Here is a 7,581-nt window from a genome sequence, read left to right as displayed (position 1 = left end):
AGAAATTAAATTTTCTCAGAAACCAGGTCAAATTTAAGATAAATTCCCTTGGAGTTTGATCACTCATGATTTTGATGCTCTTAAGTGTTTCACTGCTGCTGACAATATACTATGAGTTCGTGCCTTCCTAGCACCCTGTTTGGTGGTTCCCAGATAATACATACTATCCTTGTTAATATGCTAAGATTTAAAATGTTACACTATAAAGTAAAATTTTGAAAAATAAAATGTTACTGTATACAACAGAAAATAGTTACAGAAGCAAACCCCCTCACAATGTTGTTGCTGTAGAAACAGGGATGATGATGGTGATGATGCTTTACTGGTTAACGTCACTTACTCCTCACACCAATCTCATATAATAAGTCCTATTATTATTATTCCCATCATTTTAGAGATGAAGGAAGTGAGGCTTGGAGAGATCAATTCCGTAACTCACTCAGGATCTTGAACTTCTAACCACTATGCTTCACTGACTCTCCTGAATAAAGTCACATTATTATACCTCAATACTATTTTTTTTCTTTCTTCCTTTTTAATTTATTTATTTATTTTTTCTTGAGACAGAGTTTCACTCTGTCGCCCTGGCTAGAGTGCAGTGGCGCAATTTTGGCTGCAACCTCTGCCTCCTGGGTTCAAGTGATTCTCCTGCCTCAGCCTCCCAAGTAACTACGATTACAGGCATGAGCCACCATGCCCGGCCTAATACTGGGTTTTCAAATCAAGTTTTTAACCATGAGGACTTGGAACATCCAAGTTTCTTCAAATAATGAAATCCAAACATGTTGTAAGAGTAGACCAAATCTTTCCTTAATATCAGATATTATTTTGCAGAAGAGGAAACTGAGGCCCAGGAGCTTAAATAATTTCCTCAAAGGCAAATGGCCAATAATGGAAAGAGTTGGTACTCAGGTTGGTACAACTTAAAAAGGCGCTGGTCTTTTTACCTTACCCTGATACCTTCCAGAACACAGAACCATACTTTAAGCAATACATACGTTATGTAATACATAAAACACAGTATGCTGTATTATTGCAGGTACAATATGAATATACAGGCCGGGTATGGTGGTTCACGCCTGTAATCCCAGCACTTTGGGAGGCCAAGGCGGGCAGATTACCTGAGGTCAGGAATTTGAGACCAGCCTGACCAACACTGTGAAACCCCATCTCTACTAAAAATACAAAAATTAGCTGGGTGTGGTGACGCATGCCTGTAATCCCAGCTACTCGGCTGGGGGATGAGAATTGCTTGAACCCGGGAGTTGAAGGTTGCAGTGAGCCGAGATCATGCCACTGCACTCCAGCCTGGGAGACAGAGAGAGAATCCCTCTCAAAAAACAAAAACAAAAATATGAATATACAAAATATGAAGAATTTGCTAAAAGAATCTGTCTCTAAAGTTTTCCTATAAAAAGCAACACTTTATATTAATTACATGATTTACATATAAGACTAAATATTTCTGATATTTAAGCTTCTGTTCCACCTATTAATCCAACAAATAAAAGATTATCAAAAATTAAGATAATGACAATGATACCACAACATTATAAAGGTTAAAATATGGACTACATTTTCCTAAGACTTATTCAGGCTCTTCCAACTTCTAGCTAATCTTACCCTAAAAGTAAGTCAATCTTTTCTAATTCAAAATACTTCTATAAATTCAATTAAAATGTTTAACTGATGAGAACATGGGTATCATAAAAAATAAATAGCATAGTAATACTGTTTTCCTTTTGATTTAGGAAGAGGTAACATCTCCAACAACTACCCAGTAAAATAGATGATATTCTGTTGCCAGTTCAAAGCCTCTATATTATGCAGGCAAAGATTTCCAAAGCCTACTAATGTTTTTGCTTTGAGTGGCTCATACAAGTTCCCTGCATCTCATTAATGCAATGGTTTTATGACTAAAGGACACCAGTGTGAGACTTTAAGAGTTGTAATGTTCTCCAAAATTGAAGTATAATCTCATACCCCTTATTTAATATATAGAAGATTCACCAAGTAATATCCTGTTGAGCGATTAGAAAACTGCAATCATCTGCAGTTCTCAGTCCTTTTATGTCATAGAAATTCATGATGCATTTTTGCCATATAGTTTTACTTCTTCATTTTCCTTATCAAGCATCTAAAAATAAGTGAAATTCTAACATCTTTTTTAAAAAACCTTGTCAGATTTCTTTTAGGACACCATGAAGATACCTACAAAGTGTTTTGAAATTCATGTAAGTATCTACACTCTGCAAGTGAATATCTGGCAGAAATAATTTCAATCAATAAATTTTATAACCCCCTGAAATTAACACTTACCTGCTTCATTGTTAATTGGGAACTCCCACAGTTTCCCCTCTTTTGTCCACGGGATCAGCTCTTCAAACCCATTCTGAAGGGGTTGTTCATTTACTGTGGCTAACTGCTTAGCAAATTCCACATCCCAAAGTGAAGGTGATGTGTCTGTATAATAAAGAATTTTAAGTAAGAACAAGTCAATGTAAATATCTTTCTTAAAAAAGTTATAACCAATCCTGAATTGATCACATATTTTTCAGACCTTGACACTCATAATTAAATAGTATATAATAAAAAGTTACTAAGTGATAACTGCAAAAATTATATTAAAAATTGTAACTACAATAATGGCAAGCTTAACTTTTGTTTTACAACAATGCCAGGTAATCACTGCCCCCTCTACTGGAAAGAAAAAAATAAATTTGTATTTTCTTTCAGGGTATTTTTATGAATGTGAATGTTTGTTGTACAATATGTGACTCTGGTTTTTAAAGTCTAGTCTGTTTATCTTTATTTTTAGCCTATCAAAATTAGTCACTAATGTACTACTGCTAACAACCAAAGAAGTTAAATTAACAGAATGATGATAAAACTGCTAATGAATACCGAGTACTTCCTCTGTGCTTAAATGCTTTTTATGCATTAGTGCATGTCATTCTCACAACCAACCCTATGAGTAACGCATTATCATGTTGGCTAATTACCACCATCATATTACATGTTTCAATAACTTATTTACTTTTGAAACTTCAGATCATCTTTTGAGAATGAGACATATTCCCACCAGTTACTGCTGCTGAGAATGTAAAATGGTACTATCACCTTGGAAAACAGTTTGATGGCTTCTCAAAAAGTTAAAAATATATCTATTATTCAACATAGCCATTTCACTCCTGGATATTCACCCAAGAGATAATACATGTCCACACAAAGATTTGTACACAAAAGTTAATTGCAGCTTTCTTTGTAATAGCCAAATGTGGGTTGTAATCTGGGAAACAACCCAAATGTCCACTAACAGGTGAATAGGTACAAAAATGTGACACATTCATACAATTGTATACTATTCAGTAATAAAAATGTGTTACTAGTACATGTAACAGCATGGATGAATCTCAAATCATTATGCTGAGTGAAAGAAGCCAGATGCAAAGGAGTACATACTGTGTGATTTCAGTTACGTACAATTCTAAAAGATGCAAACTAATCTATTGTAACAGTAGATCAATGGTTGCCAAAATGGCAAATTTCTTACCCAAAGAAAACACTACAAGTCTGTTAAATATATTCCTTGAATGTTCTTCCCATCTCCTGAACAATCACTAAGCCACTTCAGTAAGTTTTTTTATAAATGCTATCTCCTCTTCTAGGCAGTAAGCTGCCTAAGGGCAGGAACCAGTATACTTTATGTAATAGCATAGAGATACACTGTAAATGGTAGCTGATTATTAATGTTCTAACCCAAATTAGTAGCTAATCTGAACCTCTGGATTCGGTACTTACCTCCCACAGTCTCACAGAATGCAACCTTTCATGGGGGAAACCTGACGAAAACTAGCAATATCGACAACTGTAGTGTGATGTGTCCCCCACCAGGTTACTTAAGAGTGTATGTGTGTTGCTTGGATCCTGAAGGCTGGGCAGGGAGCCAAGTCCCTGGTGCCCAGCAGAGGAGCAGGGATCCCTGAGAACCCAGACATCCCAGGGCATACCTGAGAACACGTCGAAGAAAACACTGTCATCGTGCACACAGAGTAGGCAGTCAGAACATCAGCTGAAAGGCAGCTTAGAGATGGGAGGCAGGGTGACTCTAGAGCTGCTCAGGAATGTCCAGTATGTAAGTCCTAGTAAACTCGTCTATTCATCAAGCTGGACTTGCCCAAATTATTCTTTGGTCTCTCGATGCCTTCCCAGTTTGCGGGGATGTTACAGTGCCAAGTTTTCCTTATAACGACCACCACATTCCCAAGCAGGATCCAGCCCAATGACAGGATGGAATATTAAAATATTCAACTATGATACCATCAGAACACTAAGGAAGGACATCTTGGAAAGATGGAATGTTTCTCCACCTGACAAATACTTATTCTCTTTTTTTTCAAGTTTAATTTTTAATTTATTAGAACCCAGCAAATAATGATTTTAAAAGCAGAGTTTCCATCAAATTAACACCTAATTCATGGCAAAAATACACTTAAAAAACTTAAATCTTAAGGCAGAATTAAAACATTATGAAAACAGTATGTCTAATACAGACTGTAAAATGTCAGATTTTTAAGAGATTCACATAGTATTTTATAGCACTAAAATATTAATAGTCAGAAATATTATCAATTGGTCCAATATTTGTTTATAAAATGTCTAGACTACTAATTGAAGAAGTGTTGCTGTATAAGTAATAGCTACAATCCAACCAACCAAGTGATTGTTTTTTTATGACAAAAGAACTAAGGCAGGTAATTACATGGTTTCTATTTGTAAAGCTTTTACAGTATTAAATATAAAGTATTACTAGGGGTATTTTTTGATTCATCTCCCTACCCTAATGCCCCCAGAATGTACATCACTTCCCTTTAACTCTATTTTTAAAATTCTGTGAACCACCATACCTATTCATTGTAGGCCTGACCCTACAAAGGCATGAATTGTTTACTTTGATATGGTGGAAGAACAATTTTGGTAAACTACTGCATCTTTTCCTAGTCATTGAGCAATTTCAAACAGAAGTCTTAAGAATTGTTGCACCTCGACAAGTGAACAACCTGTTTCTTTACCACTATTAAGTTTGAATTTTGTCTGGAATCTGTTAGAGTTGTCGATATTGCTAGTTTTGGTCAGGTTTCTCCCATGAAATGTTGCATTCTGTGAGACAGTGGGAAAACATATTTAATGTTTATGTGCAATTAACAGTAGCCCTTCTGAAAAATAGGGTTAACAATCTTACATTTCCCCTTGTGATCAAAACCTTTTTTTTTTAGGGAGCAGGATAAGATTTAAAAGTGCTTTAAATCAGAAAACAAGAATTAGCTAGCTTACACATTCCCACTGAATAGTGTCAAAAAAGATAAATGCATTGAAAATAAGTTGTAAGTCCAGCAAATATAAGCTTGATGGGTTCTTAACTAACATATTAAGTAATTACAAAGATTTATTTTTTTTTACAAACTTTTAAGCTATTTTAATAAAATGGCTATAGACCTCACTATACTTCTATTTATCTGTGCATTCATAAAAACCTGTTAAAATTCCTTATTTAGTACTTCTGAAAAAGGCTAGTCAAATAAGATCACTAAAATTACCAGAAAAGCTTTGAAATACTGATTGCAGATTGATTTCAAAGTAGATTTAACGCCTTTCAGGATCTGGTGTTTCAATCATGAAATGTCTTCACCGACTTCAACTCTGAAAAGATAAAAATTTTAGTCAGTGCTGGCTATAGTTAAACAATACTGGTATTACTTGAAAAAATAAAAATAAAAAATATATTGTCAATCATGCATTCCACAATTTTTTTTTTGAGCTCGATAGTATATATATTTTTTCTCATTAAAGATTCAAAACCAAAAGCGGTTTCTCTTTGCAGCAAATATATATTAAAATAGAGTTTCTGTACAGCCAAGGGCTCTGGGCCCTGGCTTGCCCCATGTCCCTGCGCCTCCCTGGCCAAACCCAAAAATAAATATAGTGTTATTGTTCTGCAGGGCATAGAGGCAGTGCTCTCCTACCCCTTGAGGAGGCTGGGTGGGAGCTGATGGGGAAGCCCTGGCCACCCCAGGGGTCCAGGGGCTGGAGCCTGCTTGGAGTTATTGCTTCAAGGGGGGGCACTAATGCCCAATGCAAATGATCAGAGGAGGAGCAAAGGGGGCATGGGCCTTTGCTCTCCAAGTCCCACTCTGCTCTGAAGAGGCGGCAGGATTAAGCAGCAGCAAAAGCGTCAACCACTGGGAGACTGTGGCCTCCATCCCCTTCCCTCCCTGAGATAGGCTTCTGCCTCCCACACATCCCCTGCAGGCCCCTATGGCTTTGGCATGCCCCCTACACTCTGGGGACACGTTATGGCTTGGAAGGGGCAGCACTGTGCCCAGAGCCTGGACACACGTTCCCAGCTTCTGACACCCCCTGGGAGCGGGGAGGGGAGGGTGTGGGGCCTGCTCCCAGGGACTGATGGCATTGCCGTGGCCCTGCCAGCAGGCTGTGGCACCGCCCAGACCCCAAATCCGCCCCAGCCCTTGGGGCTGACCCCATGCTGGGCAGGTCCTGCCAGAACCCCCACCAGTCCCACCCCTTGCCTCAGTCCATCATGGCCTCGAGCATCTCCAAGAACAGCTTGTGCATGGGCACCTTGCCCTCCAGCTTCACCCCATAGAAATGGGCCAGCACTTTGACCGCTGTCTGGCGGAGAAGCGGTAGCGTGAGCAGCAGCCTGCCTGGCCGCCGCTCAGCACCCCCTCAGCTGCCAGCCCGGCCGGCTTCATACTCCAGCAGGGCCTCGTGCGGAGCTTCTGGCAGCTGCTCCACAGCCTCGGCATCTTCGATGTGCAGAGTCTGAATCCGCAAGGGCCAGGACCTTCAGTAGAACCTACTCCCCTCGTTCCAGCCGCAGGGCCTGCAGCCGCCGCACCAGTTGCAGCAGGGCAGCCCCCAGTTCCCCCAGGCCAGCTGCCGGTGCCCCCTCTTCATCCAGGACTCAGTCCTCAGCGAAGGCCAGTTCATCCTGCAGTGGCAGTGAGCGCTGGGTCACACCCGGCACCAACACCTCCATCCACACGCTCTGCAGTACTGACATCTGGTCAGACAGCGACAGCGATGAGAAGCCTGGGATGCTCTTGGCCCAGCTGATGGTAAACAAGATCTCTCGGTCAAAGAGGTCACAGAGAGTAGCCACGGCTGGAAAGTGCCCATCAGGGCCCACGAGGTCGGGCAAGGCATAGAGCTTCTCAGGCTCAACCACCAGCAGATGAGACACCAGTGCATTCTCTGGGGCTGTCTTCCAGGGGCCTCCAGCGACTGCCAGGGGCCCAGGAGGGAAGGGGCCCGGGAAGGGCTGCGGGTCCACCCTCTGGCGCCGCTTGTACTTCTGCCGCCCACCCCGGAGGCAATCCAGGCGCACTCCCGCAGGCACTTGGTGAAGCGGCAGGCCTGACAGGCCTTGCGTCTCCGCTTGGTGATCTCTCACTCGTTGCAGGCCAGACAGCTGTACTTGATGCTCCCCTGGATGGTCCTCTTGAAGAAGGTTTTGCAGTCCTCACAGGATGCCACACCGTTGTGGTAGCCGGAAGCCAC

The 7,581-nt window shown here is 40.9% G+C and overlaps 1 pseudogene; it reads right to left on the bottom strand.

Annotated features, from left to right (window-relative positions):
• Positions 1-6,588: 6,588 nt before the first annotated feature.
• Positions 6,589-7,575, bottom strand: LOC116465055 (steroid hormone receptor ERR1-like; annotated as a pseudogene).
• Between the last annotated feature and the right edge of the window lie 6 nt (positions 7,576-7,581).

This window comes from Hylobates moloch, unplaced genomic scaffold, assembly GCF_009828535.3.
Source record: "Hylobates moloch isolate HMO894 unplaced genomic scaffold, HMol_V3 SCAFFOLD_2815, whole genome shotgun sequence".
In the NCBI taxonomy this organism is placed as follows: domain Eukaryota; kingdom Metazoa; phylum Chordata; class Mammalia; order Primates; family Hylobatidae; genus Hylobates; species Hylobates moloch.
Note: the sequence above shows the minus strand (reverse complement) of the source record. Positions and strands in the feature narration are given on the sequence as shown.